Here is a 23,931-nt window from a genome sequence, read left to right on the forward strand (position 1 = left end):
AGCTCCTTATTACCATTCAGCTAGCAGCCGAAATGTTACTACCTCAGGCCAACTTTCCTTGACCTCCTCCTAGGTCTCATTTTCTGTATCAGTCCTGTGATTTTCCTTTATTCAGGACTCCAATTTTTTATTTCTTTTTAAATTTCTATCTTTCCTTATGGAAAGAAAGTTCAGTAAAAACAAGGACTTGCCTACCTTGCTCCCCAGGGTATTTCCAGAGAGCCTGGCACACGGCAGGGCGGGGAGGTTATTCAGGAAATATTTGATAAATGAATGAACAGAAGAATGTGTAAGATAAAGGCTTGGCATACCTCAGAATACATTATTACAATAAATGTTTTGAAACTTTTTGCACAGCTTAATGATTGTGCTGGTTTGTATAAATTATGTCTCCCAGGAAAAGCCATGTTCTTTGATATAATCTTGTGGGGCAGATTTATTAAGGTTGACTAGGTTGGAACCTTTGGATTAGGTTGTTTCCATGGCGATGTGACCCACCCAACTGTAGGTGATAACTCTGATTAAGATAATTTCCATGGAGGTGTGGCCCCACCCATTCAGCATGGGCCTTGATTAGTTAACTAGAGCCATATATAAGAGCTCAGACAGAAGCAGCTTGCTGCTGCAGCTTACAGAGACATTTTGAAGCCAGCCATTGAAAGTTGCCACTTGGGAGAATGCTATTTTAAAACGCAACCTGGGGGCAAGAAGACATCAGCCACGTGAGTTCCCAGCTAACAGAAATGCCAATGGTCTTTCTCCAGTGAAGGTGCCCTATTGTTGATGCCTTACCTTGGACACATTATGGCCTTAAGACTGTAAATTTGTAATGAAATAAACCCCCTTTATAAAAGCCAATCCATTTCTGGTATTTTGCAAAAAGGCAGTATTATCAAACCAGAACGGTGACCATAGCAGGTTCGTATTTGTTTAAGATGTTTTAAGTGAGGTCCTGGAGATTGGAGGGTGAACATGATTATGTATCATGCAGTGGGATACTTTTAGAAAAACATGGGAGTAGATGAATTGGTTCACTTTAGTACTACAGGATGGAGGGGGGATGATAGTGAGAAAGCCTAAGATTCATGTAAATGTTAGGATCCCTTTTAGATGACAGATTGTAAAGAACCAGGTCATTGGAATGCATAAAACTGGCATGTCAGATCTGAGCTTGTCAAGTAAACACAATCTGTTTTAGTTTGGATTAGAAACTCTGGGGCAATGTCAAAACCATATCCCATATGAAATGAAGAATATGTTAGATTATTCTGTGATAATATCTATTTCTACCTACAGCTATAGATATAGGTATTGATATAGACATGGATCGCTAACTGAACAAATGGAGTGTCAACCCAAAGTTGCCCATATGTTTTGTTATATAACAGGGATCCTCAACTTTCTGCAGAAGGTAGAAAATATTCATTGCCCTAGAAGAAGAGATGATGAGGCCAAGAGAAAATCAAATGTGAGGCTGGGGATGGGGGTGAGGAATACTCACTTGGTTCAGTAAGGCAAAGTTGGGTCAGCAACTGAATGACATGGCCCCCTACCCTGCACAAGGTAGAGCATCAACAAAAATGTTAAACAAGGAACGTAAAAATAAAAGCAAGAAAATAAAGACTATCTGGTTATGAAGACATAAAAGTAGTGAGTCATTCTGATTTTGGTAATGACATATGATCTTGTTTCAGAACAATCTTCCATCTGATAACAATTAGCAAGTTTGACTATATTCATATAATTGACCAAACTAATGATGATTTGAACACCAAGATCCCAGACAGTAGAGAATCCCAGAGATAAGGGCCCTATATTTAGGACCATTTCTCTCCTTGAGATATTTACTGATACCAAAGGGATCCATGAGATTCCGAGAAGCAGAACAGAGAGTCTGACATAATTGGATGGTTGGAGGCACAAGATAAGGGTTCAGGGACCATTAAGAAGGAAGTTCTCTGGTACATACCACAGACTTTCAATTTATACCCAATAGAGCCAAACCCTAGGAATAAAGGTAAAAGGAAAATACCCCAGTTATCACAGTTTAATGAAGGCCAAATTTGACTCATTTCAATTGCTGATTGGATTGAAGTGACTTGCCGCTCATGTAGGTGCCTGTAAGAAGCAAAAATATTTCCTTTCTGGAAGAAAATAACAAAATATAGATCCTCAAATTATAGGTACAATTTTCAATATAAAATGCCTGCCATCCAATTAAACTAAAACAGGGCAAACAAAAAGACAGATTTGACTAAAGCCCAGGAAAAATAACAGCCAACGGAAACAGACGTTGGAGTTATCTAATAGGGATTTAAATTAATTATGATTAAAGTACTTCAGAATCACTGTAGGTAACTTGTGTGTTACTAGGAATTTGTCTATTTCATTTAAGATACCTAATTTGTTGGTATATATTTGTTCATAGTTTTTCCTATAATCTTTTTAATTTCTGTAGGGTTGACAGTAATATCTCCCCTTTGATTTTTGATTTTCGTTACATGCATACCTTGTTTTATTGCACTTGGCTTTACCGCACTTTGCAAATATAGCGATTTTTACAAATTGAAACTCTGAGGCAAGTCTATCAGAGTCATTTTTCCAACAGCGTATGCCCACTTTGTGTCTCTGTATCACATTTTGGTAATTCTTGAAGTATTTCCCATTTTTTCATTATTACTGTATCTGTTATGGTGATCTATTATCAGTGATCTTTGATGTTATTATAATTGTCTTGGAGTGCCACAAACTGCATCCATATAAGACAGCGAAATTAGTTGATAAATATTTTGTGTGTTCTGACTCCTCCAGCAACCAGCCATTCCCCTAACTCTCACCCTCTCCTTGGGTCTCTCTACACACCGAAACACAGTATTGAAATTAGGCCAATTAATAACCCTACAACTGTCTGTAAGTGTTCAAGTAAATGAAAGAGTTGAAAGTCTCTCACTTTGAATTAAATGATTAAGCTTAGTGAGGAAGGCATGTCGAAAGCCAAGATAGGTTGATAGCTAGGCCCCTTGTGCCAGATAGTAAGTCAAGTTATGAATGCAAAAGAGAAGTTCATCCAGAGAACACACAAATGATAAGAAAGCAAAACAACCTTATTGCTTATATGGAGAAAGTTTTATTGCTCTGGATAGATCAAACCAGCTACAACATTCCCTTAAGCCAAAGCCTAATCCAGAACAATGCCCTGCCTTGGATTCTCTGAAGGCTGGCAGAAATCAGGAAGCTGCAGAAGAAAAGTATGAAGCTACAGAGGTTGCTTCATGAGATTGAAGGAAAGAACACATCTACATACCTAAAAGTTCAAAGTGAAGTAGCAAGTGCTTATTATGCAGAAGCTGCAGAAAGTTATTCAGAAAATCTAGCTAAGATAATTGATGAAGGTGGTAACACGAAACAACAAATTTTCGAAGTAAATGAAACAACTTTCTATCAGAAGGAGATGCCATATAGGACTTTCCTAGCTAGAAAGAAGTCAATGCCTGGCTTAAAGCTTCAAAAGAAAGGCTGGCTTTCTTGTTAGGGGCTAATGCAACTGGTGACTTGATACTGAAGCCAATGCTCATTTAGCACTCAAAAAAATCCTAGGGCCCTTAAGAATTATGCTAAATCTATTCTACCTTAGTGCTCTATAATTGGAAAAACAAAGCCTGGATGATAGCACATAGCTTACAACATGCTTTACTGAATATTTTAAGCCCACTGTTGAGACCTACTGCTCAGAAAAAAAAAGATTCCTTTCAAAATATGACTGCTCATTGGCAACGCATCTTGTTCATCGAATAGCTCTGATGGAGACGTATAATGAGATGAATATTGTTTTCATGCTTGCTAACACAATTCCATTCTGCAGCCCATGTGTTGAGGAGTAAATTTGACTCTCAAGTCTTACTATTTAAGAAATACATTTCATAAGACTGTAGCTGCCTTAGATAGTGATTCCTCTGATGAATCTGGGCAAATTAAATTGAAATCCCTCTGGAAGGGATTCGCCATTCTAGATGCCATTAGGAACATTCATGATTCATGGGAGGAAGTCAAAATATCAGCATAATGGAAGTTTGAAAGAAATTGACTCCAACCCTTATGGATGACTTTGAGGGGTTCAGTGGAAGAAGTAACTGCAGATGTGGTGGAAATAGCAAGAGAAATAGAATTAGAAGTGGAGCCTGAAAATGTGACGGAATTGCTGCAATCTCATGATAAAACCAGAACAGATGAGGACTTGCTGCTTATGGATGACGAAAGACAGTGGACTCTACTCCTGGTGAAGATGCTGTGACCATTGTTGAAAAGACTGTTTTGCTTTCTTATCATTCATTCATCCAGTGTTCACTGGATGAGCTTTTCTTTTGCATTCACAATGGATTTAGAATATTATGTAAACTTAGTCGATAAAGCAATAGCAAGGTTTGACAGGATTGACTCCAATTTTGATAGAAGTTTTACTGTGGGTAAAATGCTATCAAACAGCATCTCATGCTACAGATAAATCTTTTGTGAAAGGAAAAGTCAGTCAACGCAGCAAAATTCATTGTTGTCTTATGTTAAGAAATTGCCACAGCCACTTCAATCTTCAAAAACCACCACCCTGATTAGTCAGCGGCCATCAACATTAAGGTAAGACCCTCCACCAGCAAAAAGATTACCACTCGCTGAAGGCCCAGCTGTTGGTTAGCATTTTTTAGCAATAAAGTATTTTTAAAGTAAGGTATGTATATTTTTTAGACATAATGCCATTGCATGCTTAATAGACTACAGTATTGTGTAAACATGACTTTTATATTTGCACTTGAAAACCAAAAATTTTGTGTGACTAGCTTTATTGTGATATTTGGTTTATTGTAGTGGTCTGGAACTGAACTCACAAGATGTCTGAGGTATGATTGTATCGTCAACCTCTCTCCTTTTTTCTTTGTCAGTCTAGCTAAAGGTGTTTTTTTTTTTTATTTTTTTTATTACTCTTTTTAAAGAACCAACATTTGGTTTCATTGATTATCTATATTGTTTTTTCATTCTCTATTTCATTTATCTTCACTCTAATCTTTGTTATTTCCTTTCTTCTGCTTGCTTTGTGTGGTTTGCTCTTTCCTCTCTCGATCCTCCAGTTATGAGGTTAGGGCTCTGATTTCAGATCTTTCATCTTTTTAATGTAAGAAATTAGTGGTATGAATTTCCCTCTCAGCGCTGCCTTTGCTGCTTCCTATAAGTTTTGGTATATTATGTTTCCATTTTCATTTGCCTCAAGATATTTCCTATTTTCTCTTTTGATTTCTTCTTTGGCCCACTGTTATTTGACTCTGTTTTTAATTTCCACATATTTGCGAACTTTCAAGTTCTCCCTCTGTTAATGATTTCTAGATGCACTGCATTGTGGTCAAAGAAGAAACATTGTATAATCTCAATATTTTTAAACATATTGGGACTTTTTTTGTGACCTAACATACGGTCTACCCTGGAGAGTGGCCCATGTGTACTGGAGAAGAATGTGTATTCTGCTGCTTTGGGGTGAATTGTTCTATAAATACCTGTTAGTTCTAGTTGGTTTATGGTGTCATTCAATTCTTCTATTCTGTTATTGATCTTCTGTCTAGATGTTCTATACATTATTGAAAGGGGTGTATTGAAGTTTCCTACTGCTAATGTAGAACTGTTTATTTCTGCATCTATGTTTGTCAGTATTTGCTTCATATATTTTGGAGCTCTATTAGGTGCAATATATTTATAATTATTATGTTTTCTTGTTGAATTGAACCCTTGTCGGTATATAGTGACCTTGTATGTGCCTTGTAACTATTTTTGACTCAAAATCTATTTTGTTTGATATTAGTACAGCCAAACAAGCTCTCTTTTGGTTATTGTTTTCATAATATATATGTTTTCCATTCTTTCACTTTCAAAACCCGAGTCTCTTTAAAATAGTATGTAGATGGGTTCTGCCTTTTTATCCACTCTGCCAATCTACATTTTGAGATGAAAATGTATTCCATTTGCATTTAATGTAACCACTGATAATGCAGGACTTTCTTCTGCCATTCTGATATTTGTGCTTTCTAAGTTTTATGCCTCTCTTGTCCCTCAATACTTCCATTAATACCTACTTTCACATTTGTTTGATTTTTTTATATTATACCATTGTTAATCCCTTTTCATTTCTTTCTGTGTATACATTTCATATATTTTCTTTGTGGTTGCCATGAAGCTTAAAATTACTCTCCTAAATCTATAAAAATCACATTTGATTTGATGCTCACAACTTCAATAGCATACACCAACACTGTTCCTATACCTCTCCATCCCCCCACCTTTTATTGTAGTTTTACAAATTATATCTTTATACATTGTATGTCCAAAGCCATAGATTAATCCTTACTTTTTATGCATTTGCAAAATATTAAAAAACTGTATAAGTGAAAAGTAGAGTTACATACAAAAAATTACAATACAATACTGCCATTTACATTTACCCATATGGTTACTTCTTGTTGAGGTTTTTAATTCTTTATGTCACTTCAGTCAACTTTCTAATGTTTCCTTTTAGTTCAAGGAACTCCCTTTAGCACTGATTGTAGGGCAAGTCTAAAGGTGATGAATTCCCTTAGCTTTTGTTAATCTTGAGATGTTTAACCTCTTCATTTTTAAAAGACATTCTTGCTGGATTTTAAATTCTTTCTTGGCAACTTTGGTCTTTCCACCTTTTAAATGTTTTGTCCCACTGCCTTCTTACCTCCATGATTTCTGATGAGAAACAACTTGTACTTAAGTTATTTTTCCCTTGTAGCTCTCAGAAATCTATTCTTGTCCTTGTCATTAAACAATTTAACTACTATATTTCTGGACATGGTTTACTTTGAGTTTATCCTGTTTGGAGTTCTTTGGGATTCCTGAATGTCTATATTCATGTTTTTTGTTAATTTGGGGAAGTTTTCTGCCATCTTTTCTTTGAATATACCTTCTGCTCCTTTCTCTTTCTTATTCTCTGGAATTCCCATAATGCAGATGTCGTTATGTTTGATGGTGTCACACTGGTCTCTTAAGTTCTGTTCACCTTTTTTTCCATTGTATATGCTTTCTGCTCCTCTGCCTTAATCATTCAGTTGTCTTTTCTTCATGTTCTCATATTCGGTATTCTGCCAGTTCCAATCTGCAGCTGAAACCCTCTAGGGAATTTTTCATGTCAGGTATTGTGGTCTTCTTCCCCAGTTTTTCTGCTTCATTCCTTCTTCTCTCATGATTTCTTCACTCTTGGTTAGACGACAGGTGACTACATTATTCAAATTTTAAGTGGTGATTCTGGTGAACAATTATGGTTAAAAAACTGATTTATTCTCAATTGTTTATGATGCAACTGAGCCTAGGAGAAAATGACTTACTATAATCATTTCAATCATTGTTTATACAACATTTAAGAGGCTTCTACTATGAACCAAATGATGAAAAATCTGGAAAGATTATGTGTGCGTGTGTGTGCATACACAAAAAATGACAGAAAAGGAAATGGCCTTACAAAAAGGACAGATACAATATCACAAAGGGGACAGATAAAATACCACAGTTTAGAAAATGAAAGATCACCTATGGAAAGAAAGGTATGTTTAGCCTTCACAGAATCAGAGGCCTGTTAGCTAGACATTTAAAAACAGGCGTCAGAAAGGTTGAGACATGGAGGAAGGGCATCACAAAGCAATCTTTATAAACAATGTCTTTTATAAGAAAAGTAAAGTCTGGCATAAAACATTTTTGCTTTGTTTTGAAACACAGACACCTTTTCAATTTGAGATCGTTTGACATACTAATTTTATATGATGTAATTTTTTAAATTGTGGCATAATATATATATAACACAAAAGTTCCCATCTCAACTATTCTTAAGTGTACATTTCATTTGAATCAGAAAATTTAAGAGAAATCAGGAAAACCATATCTATAAAATGATTGTTAGGCAGAAAACACCAGTGCTTGCCAATATTCAGGTTCTCTTTTTCTTCCTGGCCACAGAACTAAAGTACATTTTGTGGCATATCTTGCAGTAAGGTTTATCTAGAAGATTGAGTCTGGCCAATGGAATGTAGCAGAAGTGATGTGCACACTTCCAGTCTTGCTCATGAATATCTCTCATACATTACCCTTTATCACTTTCTCTATCCACTGAATCAATGCAGGATGGTGGAGCCACATGATAGAAACAGTGTAGGCACCAGAATGACTGTGTAAAGCAACTCTGTCTTGCCATGCAATTACTCATATGACTTGAGTGAGAAATATACATTTAGTGTGATAAGCCACTCATATTTTAGGGCTGTTTATTCACTATTTAGCCTACTCTTAATTAGCATTGTTCTCCACTCAATCTTCTCATTTATTTAGCTCTATTCTCCAACCCACTTACCCCTTTCTCTTTAAAGCTCTGCTTTCTCATTTTTCACAGGGACTCCACAGATAGGTCCTATCACATCTAATCTTTACTCAGCTGTATCAGGAGTGGGTAACGCACACACATGCAAATTATCCACCAGATAAAGAAGCAGCATGGATACCATTATAGAAAAACTTCTAAAAATAAAATGAAGTTTAGAGTGTTTCAAGTTTTTTTATCCGAAATTTGAAAATACAGCACTTTGATTTAACCAAGTAAATACATTAGATGTTTTTCATTCCTCCAGTATATACCATAGGCAAGGTATTTTTGACTTTACTGTTCGTAAAGTTCATTTATATAAAATATATTGTTTGATTCCCACAATGGTTCCATGAAAAAACCTAGACAGGTATCATCACCATTTTACAGATATGAAGGAAGCTGTTTCAAGGAGGATCCATGACTTACTTATTGTATTGGTCACCTATCACTGCTGTAGCAAATTTCCATAAACTTACTGGCTAAAAGTGACACACATTTATTGTCTTGCAGTTCTGGAGGTTAGAAATCCTAAAATGGCCAAACTGCATTCCTTCTGGAGGTTCTAGGGCAGAATCTGTTTTCTTGCCATTATCAGCTGCTAAAGGCTGCCTGCATTCCTTGGCTCATGGCTTCTTCCTCCATATTCAGAATACAGCACTCCAACCTCTGCTTCCATTGTCATTTCTTCTTCTCTGACTCTGCCCCTTCTTAAAAGGAAACTTGTGATTACATTGGGCCCACAGACATAATCCATCATTATATCTCCATCATAAGATCTTTAACTTAATCACATCTGCAAAATCCTTCTTTTGCCATGAAAGGTAACATATTACAAGTTCTGAGGGTTAGGACATGGAGCTCTCTGGGGGGCCACTATTCTGTCTACCACACATACATGTAGTAAGTCGTGGAGTAAAATCTAAGCCTTCTTAGACTGAGTCTCTCCAGTCTCCAAAAGATGTTTCTTTTGAAAAGGAAATTCCTCAAATACCAGTAATGACTGAGGAAAGTGAGGTAGTACTTGGAGCACAGTTGGCCAAGTTATGGTGCAGTGGTAAACTATTAAGTTTTATTGCTCCTGATATCTGCAAAGCCATCCAGCACAGTAAACAAAGGTGCCAGTGCTTAATGTGGCATTCAAGACTTCTGCCTGTGCCATGTGGATTAGATTGCCTAAGAGTAGATAATCTACTTAAAATAAATGAGTTTTAGAGAAGTAAACAGAACACATTATGTTTGATCAGTAAGATACAATAGGTTGTATGCTGGAATAGATAGATTCTTTAAGAGTGACCTGATACATTTTCGTATCAACTAGCCTAAGTGGAAAAAATAAATAAAAATTCTAAACCCCCTAACTTTGAAGCATAAAAAATTGGGGTGGGTGAATTGAACAGTTATATTAGATCCATATTGACAATAGTGCAAGTAAACATATTTATTGGAGATGCTGCTTTCTAGGATCAGGTGACTTGGCTCAGTAAATTGCTCTAGTAAATAGGCTTAGATTAAATCCACTTTCCTAAATGTCCAGCTCATCACAGAGCCAACTTGAATATCACTAACCTATTGCTTTAGCAATTTCCTATTTTTGTCATTAATGGTTATTTTTTTTTTAATTTTAAACATTTTTTAACATTTTTTAAAGTTAGCCCCTTTTTTTTTGCGGTATTTACATATATATTTACTCTGTAGTTTACCACTAATGCCAAATTAACATTTAGGTTTTGAAAATATTAAAATTCTCCTAATAAATCCCTCTAGGTCCTGTGTTTAGTGGCATTTAGTTATGATTACGGCAGAAAGAAATATAGGCTTTTTTATTGGAAGCTAATAGCTAAAAGTGAAAAGTCTTATAAATGAAGTAAAGAAAACAGTTCTCAAGTACCAAAATTGTTTTTCTTTCTTTTATATTGTAGCTTTATTCACTTTTAATATATGAAAAGTAAGCAAATCTTAAACCATACCTCTTTCCCACCAAACAAACAAAAACAAAACAAAACACAACAAAACAAAAACACCCTTTTTGATTCTAGTAAACTGCAGGTTAGTAATATTTCTTAAATTCAGTCACGTTTGTTATTCTTGAAGAAAAGACTCTGAAAGATATATGGGACAATGCATGTGATATTCTTAAGGGAGAATCCAAACTGAATGAAACTCATTCCTAGATTTCTACATTATTTATTGCAGGCATTGTCTAAAGGAAAAGACTGTGAAAGATATACAGAACAACTCATGTGATATGCTTAAGGAAGAGCCCAAAATGAGATTCCTTCCTGTATTTCTAGATTATTTACTTTAGGCATTGTCTATTTGTAAAATATCTCTTCCTTCTCTCCGTTGCTACTAAAGGTCTTTGTCATGGTTCACTGGACAATAACAAGTAAATAATTTTGCCAGTATCCAAACATCTAGCACAGTTTGCATTCAGGTAACACACCCTTCCCAATGCTACTAAGATTATTTTAGTAAAGCACATTTCTAATGATGTTTCTCCACACCCCATTCTCTCACTTACAAGTTAAAGAACAAAATCTTTAGACCATCAGCCAATTATGGGAATGAAAGGTATAACAGCACAGATTAAAAATACACTTGAGGCATACAACAGCAGATTTCAACAGGTTGAAGAAAGAATCAGCAAACTGGAAGACAGGACAACCAAATCAGAAGAACAGATAGAGAAAAGAATATTAAAAAATTGAGCAATGTCTCAGATTTTGAGTGACAGCACAAAGTGCACAAACATATGTGTCATGGGTGTTCCAAAAGGAGAAGATAAGGGAAAGGGGGCAGAAAATATATTTGAGGAAATAATGGCTGAAATTCCAATGCTTATGAAAAAATAAATAAAACCCATAATGAGGAGGAAAACCAGGTAAATCAAACCATTCCAGGACTGACGCAGACATTAGGATTACCAGATAAGAACAATGAAACAATGATTATAATCATATTTCATATATTCAAGTGGAGACACAGATAACATGGAAAAACAAGTTCTATAAATGAAAACTCTAATGTCTGAAATGAAAAATACACTGAATGGGATTAATGGCTGATTAGACATTGAAGAAAGAAATATTAGTGAATTTGAAGGCATTAATAATAGACACTATCTGTGCAAGTTTGAATGTATTATGTCCCCCCAAACACCATTATCTTTGGTGCAGTCTTGTGTGGGTAGACATATTAGTGTTGATTAGATTATAATTCTCTGAGTGTTTCTGTGGAGATGCAACCCATCCAACTATAAGTGATAACTCTGATTAGATAATTTCCACGGAAGTGGGGCCCTGCCCATTCAGCGTGGGCCTTGATTAGTTTACTAGAGCACTATATAAGCTCAGACAGAAGGAGCGAGCTTACTACAGCCAAGAGGGACACTTTGAAGAATGCACAGGAGCTGAGAGAGGAGCTTCAACTTACAGAGACATTTTAAAGATGGTTGTTGAAAGCAGAGATTTGTTGATGCTTTGGAGGTACTAGCCCAGAGTGTGCCCCAAAAAGCTGCAGCCTAGAGAGGAACATCCTGGGAGAAAGCTATTTTGAAACCAGAACTCCAGAGCAGATGCCAGCAATGTGCCTTCCCAGCTAACAGAGGTTTTCTGGACGCCATTGGCCATCCTCCAGTGAAGGTACCCAGCAGACTGCTGATGCATTACGTTGGACACTTTATGGCCTTAAGACTGTAACTTTGTTACCAAATAAACCCCCTTTACAAAAGCTGATCCATTTCTGGTATTTTGCTGAATGGCAAGCATTAGCAAAGGAAAGCACTACCCAAAATGAAACAAAGAAAATTAAAGAGATTTAAAAACATGAACAAACAACAGTGAGTAATGCAATAACTTCCAGTGAATTAATATACAAGTAATCCACGTCCTAGTCAAACGAAATCAAAGAGATGGGAGAGGGGCAGAAAAACATTTGAAGTAAATGACTGAAAAATATCCAAATTCAATGAAAACCAAAAACCCACAAATCCAGTCAACTCAGTGAAACCCGAGCACAAGAAACTTGCAGAAAAATACATGTAGCCTACGATAAACAAATTGCTCAAAACCAGAGATAAATAAAACATATTAAGAAACAGACAGAAAAAACGATATTCTATGTATGAAGGAAGAAAGATAACACAGCATTTCTCTTCAGAAACAAGGCAAGCAAGGCAACAGTTATCACATTTAAAGCAGGTAAAAAAAACAAAACAAAATGAAAAAAACTTGTAAACTTGGAATTATTTACCTACCAAAACTGTTTTTTTTTTTTTTTTCAGAAATAAAGATGAGCGTTGCGACGATGGTGGCGACCATTCTGCGGGGAGCCAGCGGGTTCTCTGCTCATCCCTCAGAGCCCCTCGCGCCCCTGCAGACCCAGCGGCTGGCGCCGGGCGCGTGAAGAAACAGCGCGGCCCGAGCTCGCAGGAAAGGCCGTGGTCGTGGAGGCCGTGCGGCCCGGGGCCAGGGCTGGGGAGAGGGCGCTGGGCTGGGCGAACAGGCAAGCCCCATCCTCACCGCCTTCCTCCTGAGGGCGCGAGGAGTGGGGCATCCCCGACTGGGCCACAGACCCTGCACAGAGGCCAGCACCCAGAGCAATGCGTTGGCACCGTGTAGGCCACCTGAAGACCCTCCAGCAGCAGTCCTTCAAGATGGACACTGACCCAGAGGAGAAGGTGAAAGCACCGAAAGAGAAGATTGACTCTGAAAACAGGAAAGATGCCCTCCCCAAAGCAAGCCAAAAATTAATTTATGCAGGCAAATCCTTAATGATGATATTGCTCTCAAAGAATATAAAACTGATGAGACAAACTTTGGTGGTTATGGTGACTAAGCCCAAAGCAGTGTCAACACCAGCACCAGCTACCACTGGGCAATCAAATCCTGCTACCCCCACTGCAGTTCCTTCCTCCCCAGCAGCAGCCGTGGCTCAGGCCCCATCCCCTGCCCCAGCTTTGGCTCCTACCTCAACATCTACTTCCATCACTCCAGCTTCACCCACAGCATCTTCTGAACCTGCACCTGCTAGTGCAACTAAACAAGAGAAACCTGCAGAAAAGCCAGCAGAGACACCAGTGGCTACTGGCCCAATATCAACTGACAGCACATCAGGAGATTATTCTCTGTCAAACCTTTTTGAAGACACATCAAGTGCACTTGTGACAGGTCAGTCTGAGGAGCATATGGTTACCGAGATCATGTCAATGGGCTATGAATGACACCTAGTAATTGCAGCCCTGAAAACCAGTTTCAACAACCCTGACAGAACAGTGAAGTACCTTTTGATGGGAATCGCTGGAGATGAAGTCAGGCTGTGGTGGACTCCCCTCAAGCAGCTGGTACTGGGGCTCCTCAGTCTTCAGCAGTGGCTGCAGTTGCAGCAATTATGACCAAAACAACTATGACAACAAGTTCTGGGGGACATCCGCTTGAATTTTTACAAAATCAGCCTCAATTCCAACAGATGAGACATGTCATTCAACAGAATCCTTCCCTGTTTCCAGCACTGCTACAACAGATAGATCGAGAGAATTCTGTTACTGCAGCAAATCAGGCAACACCAGGAGCGTTTTACTCAGGTGTTAAATGAACCCGTTCAAGAAGCTGGTGGTCAAAGAGGAGAGGGTGGAGGTGGTAGTGGAGGAATTGCAGAAGCTGGAAGTGGTCATATGAACTACATTCAAGTGACGCCTCAGGAAAAAGAAGCTATAGAAATGTTAAAGACATTAGGATTTCCTGAAGGACTTGTGATACAAGCATATTTTGCTTGGGAGAAGAATGAGAATTTGGCTGCCAATTTTCATCTACAGCAGAACTTTGATGAAGATTGAAAGGGACCTTTATAATCTCACATCAGTGCATTACACTAACTTTGTTCACTGGATTGTCTGGGATGATTTGGGCTCATATCCACAATACTTGGTATAAGGTAGTAGATTGTTGGGGGTGGGGAGAGAGGGATCTAGGTTGTAGAGCAAGGATAAATAGAGTGCATATCTGCTTATTAGCAGATGCTGCAGATCCACACAGTGTGTAAATTATTATGCAACCAATAATCAGCTTTTGCAGATCTTTATTCATTCTATAAAAGAATAGGTAACTTTTCCTAGGTTTCACTCTTTTTAGTGTATGAGATCCAGAAATTTAGTGTAATGCCTTGCTTTGTGTTTCTTTGACTTAACATTGGTTTCTGAAAGAATCTTTGCTACCTAGAATCTACAGTCTCTATTTCATGGCAACCCTTGATAATGGCTTTGTGAAATTTGGAAAATTTTTGGAGCAACTGTAAAGAGAAAAACCAAATTATTAATGGCTATTGTTGCTGCTTCAAAAAAGTATAAAATTAATGTGTAAGGAAGTTATGCTCTCATGTTAAATACTTGGGGGATATGGGTAGGGGAGAAGGGGTACCTTTTCTTAATAATTACTGCTATTTTAAAATTCTTGATCATTGAATGTGATGAGAACTTACTAACAAGATTTGAGAAGTATAGACAGAGTTATTTTCCTGTTCACATTTTTTGGTTTGTTTTTTGGTAAAAAAATTGGTAGGTATCAAGTCACTGTTTACTTCATTGTTATATTGCAGTAAAAATTTTGAAACAACCAAAAAAAAAATGAAGGTGAAATAAAGATTTTTTCAGACATACAAAATCTGAAATAATTCATCACCAGCCCTACAAGAAATGTTAAAGGAAAGCTTTCAGGCAGAAAGAATATAATACCAGATATTGACCTATACACAGTTGCAAAGTGCATCAAAAAATGGTAACTATACTGGTAAATATGGATTTGTCTTATTTTAAAAATCTCTTTAAAAGGTAATTGACAGTTTAAACAAAAATAATAACAATGTGTGGTATCATTTTTCGCATATGTAAAACTAAAATTTATGATAGTAGCAGAAGAGGGAATTTTATATTTGATATTATGATTTTATGATAATGGTCAAGAGGGAAGAATTGGAAGCATACTACTGCAAGGTTCTTATGCTATATGTAAAGTGATATGCCATTTGAAGGTAAACTGAGAAAACTTAAAGACATATACTATAAACTCAAAGCAACAACTAAAATGAAAGCAGCAACAACAAAGTCATTATAAAGTTATAGCTAATAAGCCAACAAAGGACATAAAATATCATTGAAATTAATCCAAAAGAAGGCAAAAAATAAGAAAAGGGGAATAATGAACTGATGGGATAAATAGAAGACACAGCAAGATGGCAGACTGAAACCTAAATATATTAATAATGGCATTAAATGTAAATGGTCTAAACACAATGAAAAGGCAGAGTTTGTAAGATTAGAAAAAAAAATCAAGACACAACTATATGTGCCTACAGAAACCCACTCTAATATGCAGGCACCAATATATTAAAAAATAAGAAAAAAATTAATGTACCATGCTAACACTAGTCAAAAAAGGCCAGGATGGCTATATTAATATCAGACAAAGTAGACTTCATAGCAAATAATATTACCAGGGATAAATAAGTTCATTTCATTAATGGTAAATTCATTGAGGAGATAACAATAATAAAGATACATGCATCTAATACCAGAGCATCAAAATATATGAAGCAAAAACTGACAGAATAGCCAGGAAAAATAGACAAATTCACAATTATAATCACAGATTTCAACACCCCTCTCTCAATAAATGATAGACAGAAAATCAGCAAGGACATAGAAGATGTGACCAGCAATATCAACCAACTGACATTTTTGGAACACTCCATCCAACATCAACAGAACACATTCTTTCGAGTGCACACAGAATATTCACCAATGTAGACCATATTTTGGGTCACAAAGCAAACCTCAAATTTGAAACGATTCAAGTCATTCACAGTATGTTCTTTGGACAAAGTGGAATGAAATTAGAAGCCATAGCAGAAAAATCTTTGTGAAATCCCAAAGTAGTTTGAAATTAAAATAGCATGCTTCTAAGTAATCCATGAGTCAAAGAAGAAACCAAAAGAGACCTTTGAAAGGATTTTGAACTAGATTAATATGAAAAAAAAAATACAAAAAGAAAAACAACCAACTAACAGCATATCAGAATTTCTGGGATCTTGCTAAAGCAGTACTTAGGGAGAAATTTATAGCTCTAAGTGCACTATTAGAAAAGAATAAAGGTCTCAAATAAATGATCTTAGGTTGCACCCTAAGCAACTAGGAAAAGAAGAGCAAATTAAAACCAAAGTAAGTGAAAGATAGAATATCATAAAGATCAGAGTAGAAATCAATGATAGAGAAAATAGACAATAGAGAAAAACCAATGAAACCAAAAACTTCTTTGAGAAGATAAATAAAATTTGATAAGCCTCTAGCCAGACATATCTGAAAAAAAGAGAAAAGACCCAATTACGAATAATAGGAATTAGACAGGGAACAACAATATAGACTCTACACATTTTAAAAAGATAATAAAGGGATATTATGAAGTATTTTATGAAATAAATTCAAGAACTTAGATGGAATGAACAAATTTTCTTGAAAGACACAAACTACCAAGTTCATTCAGTAATAGATAGATGTATTGCATAGCCCTATATCTACTAAAGAAATAAAAACTAGAGTTATAAACCTTCTCATAGAGAAAACTCCAGGCCCAGAGGACTTCACTGGTGAATTGTACCAAACATTTAAGAAATAAATAACACCAATTATACAGGAAATCTTCCTGAAAACTTAAGAAGAGGGAATATGTCTCAAAAAATTCTAGGATGCCGGCATTACTCAGGTAACAAAATCAGACAAAGATACTACAAGTTAAAAAAAAAATGCAAGACAATATTGATCATGAACATAGATACTAAACTCTAAACAACACAAAATTTTAACAAATTTAATCTTCTCGTATAAAAAGGATAGTACATCATGATCAAGTGAGGTATAATTAAGGTGTTTAACTTTGAAAACCAATCAATACAATTTCCTGTAAATAAACTACAAATGAAAAAAACAAATTATCATTTCAATAGACACATCATGTGACAATATTTAACATATATTTCTGATAAAATACTCAGCAAGCTAGGAATAAAAGGGAATTTATTCAACCTGATGAAAGTCATCTACACAAAACCTGCAGTTTGTATCATATTTAATTTAACAGAAAAAGAAGTACAACTGTCTTCATTTGCAGATGGTATGCTGGTATATATGAAAAATATCATGGAATCTACAAAAAAGCAACCAGAACTAATACATGAGTTTAGCAAGTTTGCAGGAACAAGACCAATATAAAAATCAATCACCCTTCTACATACTAGCAATAAAATATCAGAAATTGAAATAAAGAAATCATCACTCACCATAGCATCAAAGATATTAAATGCCTAGTTATAAACCTGATGATAACCAAAATTACAAAACTTTGCTGAGAGAAATCAATGAGGACATATACAAATGTGGTGTTATATCATGTTTATGATTCAGGTGACACCATATTTTTAAGATGGCAATTCTCCTCAAATCTCTCTCTATATAGTAGTTTCAATGAAATCCCAATCAAAATCCCAGCAGATATTTTTAAATGATATTGACAAGTCGATTCTAAAATTCACATGGAAATGAAAAGGACCTAAAAGTAGCTAAAACCACTTTGAAAATGAACACAGTTGGAGACTGACCACCGCCTAATGTCGAGATTTGTTATAAAGCTTCAGTTATCAAGATAGTATGATAACGGCATAACAGCAGATATGTTAAACAAATGATGTTGGAACAATCAGATAAACGTAAGCAAAGAAAAAAGAACTTGGATCCATACTTTGCACCATATTCAAATAAGTCAAAACATATCATAAATCTAACTGCAAAACATAAAGCTTTAACACTTTTAGAAGAATACAAAAGATCTTCATGATCTTGGGAGTCAGGCAGAGATTTCCTAGATATGGTACAGAAGATCCATAAAAGAACATATTGTTAATTTGGACTCCATTAAAATTAAAAACATATGTTCTTCAATAGGCACAGTTAACGGAATGAAAAGATAAGCTACAATCTAGAAGGTAATATTTAAAGGATTTGGATTCTAGAATAGATGAAGAACTCTCAAAACTCAGTAATAAGAAAACAAATACCCCATTTTAAAAATAGGCAAATGATTTGAACAGATCTTTCACGAAAGAAGATATATGGATGGCAAATGATCAATGAAAATGTGGTTAACATCATTAAAAATTAGGAAAACGCAAATTAAAGCAACACCTGTTTGAAGTGCTACTAATAGAAAAACTGACTATACAAAGTGTTGGCAAAAATGTGGAGGAATGAGAATGCTCATCCACAGCTGGTGAGAAAGTAAAATGATAAAATTTGGAAAACAGTTTGATGGTCTCTTAAAAAGTTAAAATACACCTCCCACATGACCCAGTCTTTTCACTTCTAGGTATTTACCCAAGAGAAATGAAAGTATAAGTCCATACAAAGGCTTCCACATGAATTTTCCGTAGCAGCTTTATTTAAAAGAGCCCACCCACAGATGAATTGATGAACAAATTGTGTAATATCCATGCAATGGAATATTACTCAGCAATACAAATTAATGCACTATTGATTCACACAATGACATGGATGAATCTCAGAATACTTGTGCTAAGTAAAAGAACATACAAAGATGATTGCTGCATAATTCAATTTATGTAAAATTCTTGAAAATACAAATTAAGCTATAGTGCTAGAAAGCAAATTGGTAGTTGCATTAGGATAGGGGACAGGGAGGAACTGGAGAGAAAGTCTGTGAAGAAAGCATGAGAAATCTTATAAGGATTATGACATATTCATGATCTTGATAGTGGTAGTGCTAGACTGGTATGTACATACGTCAAAATTTATCAAATTATACCCTTTAAATACATAGTATTGATTGTATGTCAGTTACATCTCAATAAAGCTGTTAAAACAGCAGCAGCAACAAGGGGAGCTCTTGAGAAAAGGAATCACACTACTTTTTCTTCAGAGTCTATCCTGCCTCCTTTCCTTTCAAAGACCTAAAAGAAACTGAGAGATTTAATGCAAGGGCTAAAATTGAGTAGAGTATGGTGGATTCCCAGAATTCTTGTCATCACCAATATTTCTGGCCTATAAAAGATTGAGTGAATTCCCAGACAAAGAAGCAGGGCCTTTCACTCCATAATTTGAAATAAAAAGCATGAAAACTTTTAATGCAAGGAAGGAATTTTGAGTCAAGAAGATGCTGTCACATTGGCAAGAATGGTTGGTGAGGAGAGGTTGAGGCAGTGAAAAGTAGTTTTTAAGTTTTGTGTTTTAAGTCATGTTTCTATGCATCTTTTTGTTCAAGAGAAAAGTGTTGGGCTGAGTTCCTTCGTGGAGACAATAGGTAATCCCATAGACAACTACCTGTAAATACTAGGGTACAGGTACCAGGTGAAAGGCCTACAATTGGAAACTGGAAAGTGTTTGGAATTTATTTTGCTTATAAATTTATGGAAGATACTCTGCCTCCAGCTTTCTTTCCTTTGCATAACTTTGAGCTAATTGTTCCATTCCAGGCCAGCCCCAACAAGAAGGGAACTAGGACAGAGGGAAGGTAAATTTCAATGTTTGAGGGTAAAAAGGACAGCATGGAAAAGTGGAAATGAAGATGCATGGTGTTTCTAGTACCCAGGATAATACAACTTTATTGATAATGATATCAACAATGATGATAATTTGAAAGGGAGGAGGTAAAAGAAAAAGAAGTGAAATTAAAGAAGAAAATAATAATGATAAAAAACAAGGTCTGACAGAATAAAACACCTGTCCACAGAGTCAAACAAAGGGAAAGTTGTACACCTTGGAATTTCTGTTTTTGTGTCTTCTCCCGTACCCACTTTTCTTCTGTTAAATTGTTTCCTTCCAAAGATTTCTTCACGGAGGCTCTGAAAGATTTTGATCATGAGACAACAGTCTCACTTCAGATGTTTTCTGAACTATTTGGGGGCCAAGCCATATGATTCTCCAAGGAAGGTGGACTGGGGAATGGCTGTCGTTATTTGGTTTGTGGCTCTCTTGGACTTTCTTCATGGTGAATTATTAGTTTGAGCATGCTGACTTTTTCCAGCTAACTAAATTTAGGCTCAAGATTGTCTTCAAGGAATGGCCCCAAAATCTGATTTGGGTAGAAGGAAAGTCTGCTCAGAGCTTGTAATGGGAAAAGAAAGCACCCAAAGTCCCTGTCTGGGGACTGGAGTCTCACAGCTATTACTGTGCTGCCACTCTCCAGTCCCAATTTAAGAAGAAGAAGGTAATGGAGAAGGGCACAAAATAAGATTACATATAACATGAGAAAGCACAAGAAAGAGACTGAAAGAGAGCAAGAAGCAGGCAATGACAACCAATTCTTCACACAAGAGGAGATGCCAAACTCATTCACCTTCACTTAGCTCTTTGACAAACTGGACTTCTAGAAGATCTAAGTACCTAGCTTATAACCATATTTGGTCTCTTTTGTTTGCTAAACTTTGATAAGAGCAATCTATTAATTAAAAAAACAAGCAAATAAACCCCAAAGTGTGAACAATGTTAAGGTTATTTGTGTTTTAGAAGAGAACTTTTAAAGAGAGAAAGACCTTCAATTTCCAGAGGAGTGGAGCTGTAAAGACAAAATTTAGGATCAAAAGCAATAGAATCCTTCTGTACAATATCACAGCATTTCCTGTGGAGGCCCACGTAATCTGCCAAGTCATCCCAAGGAATCCCCATGGGATGCATAAAGGCAAACCCTCAGCAAAGAGATAAATCATGGACAAACTTTGCATATTTCTCAACCTTCCCTAAAATTAACCAATTAAACACTAGCCTGTGCCTTTCCTCACTTTGATTAAATTAATAAATAATTTTCCCTCTATACTTTCATATATAGAAGCAAACATTTTTTCCCAATGTACTTCAAGAGCTAGTGGACATTGGGACTATATTTTATATACATGCGTGTATATATTTATATACATGCATATATTTTGGGGTATCAAACCTCAATGAGAAAGAATTCACTATCTTTTAGAAAGATGTTTCAGCATCTTACATTTTTCTTAAATTATGAGTGATTTTGAACACATATAGAAGTTAAGTATTTCAAAACAATTTGTAAATGACAAACTATGTTGCCCAGTTCATTTTTTGCCCCATCAAGATAATTTCAGAGGAAGACAAGATAGGCTTGACCATATACAGACTCTTAACAATTTTTAATATTTCCTCACCTCTTCAAGAGGAAGGAATCTTAGACTCTTGGATATCTGATATTTATATTTAAAAATTAAAATTTAGGATTGTCATGGAAAAGTTTTATGATGTAATGGCAACTGAAAATATAAACATCAGATTTTAAAAAAAAATTCTTGCAATTAACATATTTTAAATGATTTTGGAAATTATTATAAAATGAGTGGATTAAAAAACGAGATCCAAAACTCTGAAGAAGGAGTTTAAACCAAATACCACATTCTTCCTATTTTCAAAATGGTGACAAAAATATACTTAATAATAAACATTTGTTGAATGCTCTTTTAAGCTCTATATACTATTCAATGAACTTCATATGCATTATCCCCTGCCCAAGGTATCACAGTCAGTAGCTGACAGAGTGGAAATACAAACCCTGAAATATCAACTAAGCCTGAGCTGTGAACCACTGCTTTTTCCTGCCTCTACATGTGAGTGATTTCTGAAAATCAGAGCTGAATTTACTCCTTTCTGGATCAAGACAAGCAAAACAATAAAATGTGAAATAACAAGAACAGAGGAAGTGAACAAGACTAAGTAGCCTGTCCCTCCATATCCTTTCATACTAATATAGATTTTTACTAGGATCTTCATAGTGAAGTTTCACAGTTAAAAATAATTTGAAAAAAAATTAAGTGCGTTTACTCAGTTTGTATTCCAACCAGTCACAAATGAAGTTAAATTTATAAATGTTCCATTCCTTTTTACACAGATAATACAGAATTCTGAATTCTTGATTGGTTCCATACTTATCACATGACAGTAAATTCTAAAAAGAGCTGATCCATTAGATTGTGGAGAAATTTTAAGCTTTTAATTATTTCCTTCACATGTATAACCATTTGCTTTCATAAATTTTTACAGGAATTTATAAGCCAATTTTTGTCTTTACAAGATTGGACTCAAAAATATAAACAGAAGTTGAAAATTCCAAAGTCTAATTTACAATTAGCTTTCAGGTGGGAAATGTATATAACATATTTTATTCCTTCATTTTCATTTTGGTATATTTAAAAATTTTCTTCTAAAAGTTAGTCAAGCATTTCAAGCAAGAGTTTTGCAAACACATGTGACAAAGGAGCTCATAGTTAAAAACACTACACCAACAAGACTACTTGAAGTGGGTCAATGAAGGAAGATTATGGAATACAAATAAAAGTTGCTGATAACTTCAGGGATAGTACGATACTAATGGACTCGATGTTTTGTTTTGATTTAGTTAGTAAATCAAAGGTATGTCTGTTGCATGGCCTGCTTTAAGAGGACAGATTTAAACATGTTATTTGATAAAAGTACAATTAATTAATTAATTGAGACTTAAGTTATATAGGAAAACAAGCCACTTCGAGTATATAGACTAACTTCCAATGAATCTCCCACCAATTTGAACTTGAACTGGATCGTATGCCTTTGTTTGGGGGAAAAATCACAGCCTACTATTTAGATGTACTCTTTTTAAAGTTTCACTCTTCTGTATTTGATAAGCAAGTTGCTTATACAAATCTGCTCTGCTTTAGAATTGTTTCTAAATAACGGGCAATCTCAAGCCCTCATCTTACCTTACATATTAGCAATATTTGACTCAGTGGATCACACACTATTTCTAAACTTATTTTTCTCTTGATTTCTGGGATACACACTCTCCTGGTTTTCATTCTACCTAAAGGAGTAGTCTTTCCCAAGAAAATATTCATTTTTTTGTTGATCTTATTTGATTTCATGGCATTAAATACCATCTATGCAAGATGAATCCCCAAGAGGTCTCCTCTAAACTTCAGTCACATAGATTCAACTACCTACTCAACATCTCCACTTCCATATCTAAGTGGCACCTGAAATGTCACAATTTCAAAATGGAACTCCTGATGTTTCCCACAAACATATGCCTCCTGGACCAGCTGCCAAACCGGAAAGATATTTGTTGGCAAGATGTTCAAATGGACACTAGATACAGAATGGTGCTAGCCAACCAGGGTTGCAAATTTTAGCTTAAATAGGGCCTTATGTCTTCCCCAATCACTTATCACAATCAAACCATATCTCTTATTGTTTCACAATGGCACCAGCAACGTCTGCTGAGTAATCTCTTGATACACTGCCCCATTTTTTTTATAGTCTCTAGTTTGCATTGATTGTATTTTTCCCCCAATACCACTCTTTTTTAATACCTTGCAAGGTTGACATTCATTTGTTCTCCCTCATATAAAAACATATTTACATTTCATCACAATTGTTGATCACTCTATGTTTCACTGAGTCACAAAGTCCCAGTCTTTAT

The 23,931-nt window shown here is 35.7% G+C and overlaps 1 protein-coding gene and 1 pseudogene across 20 annotated transcripts in view; one reads left to right on the top strand and one right to left on the bottom strand.

The window, feature by feature from the left end:
* The window catches only part of MYT1L (myelin transcription factor 1 like), a 578,669-nt gene that overhangs the window by 451,149 nt on the left and 103,589 nt on the right, over window positions 1-23,931 (bottom strand). The window lies entirely within an intron of this gene.
* Window positions 13,041-14,243, top strand: LOC119516384 (annotated as a pseudogene).

The sequence above is a fragment of the Choloepus didactylus genome, chromosome 20 (genome assembly GCF_015220235.1).
Source record: "Choloepus didactylus isolate mChoDid1 chromosome 20, mChoDid1.pri, whole genome shotgun sequence".
Lineage (NCBI taxonomy): Eukaryota > Metazoa > Chordata > Mammalia > Pilosa > Megalonychidae > Choloepus > Choloepus didactylus.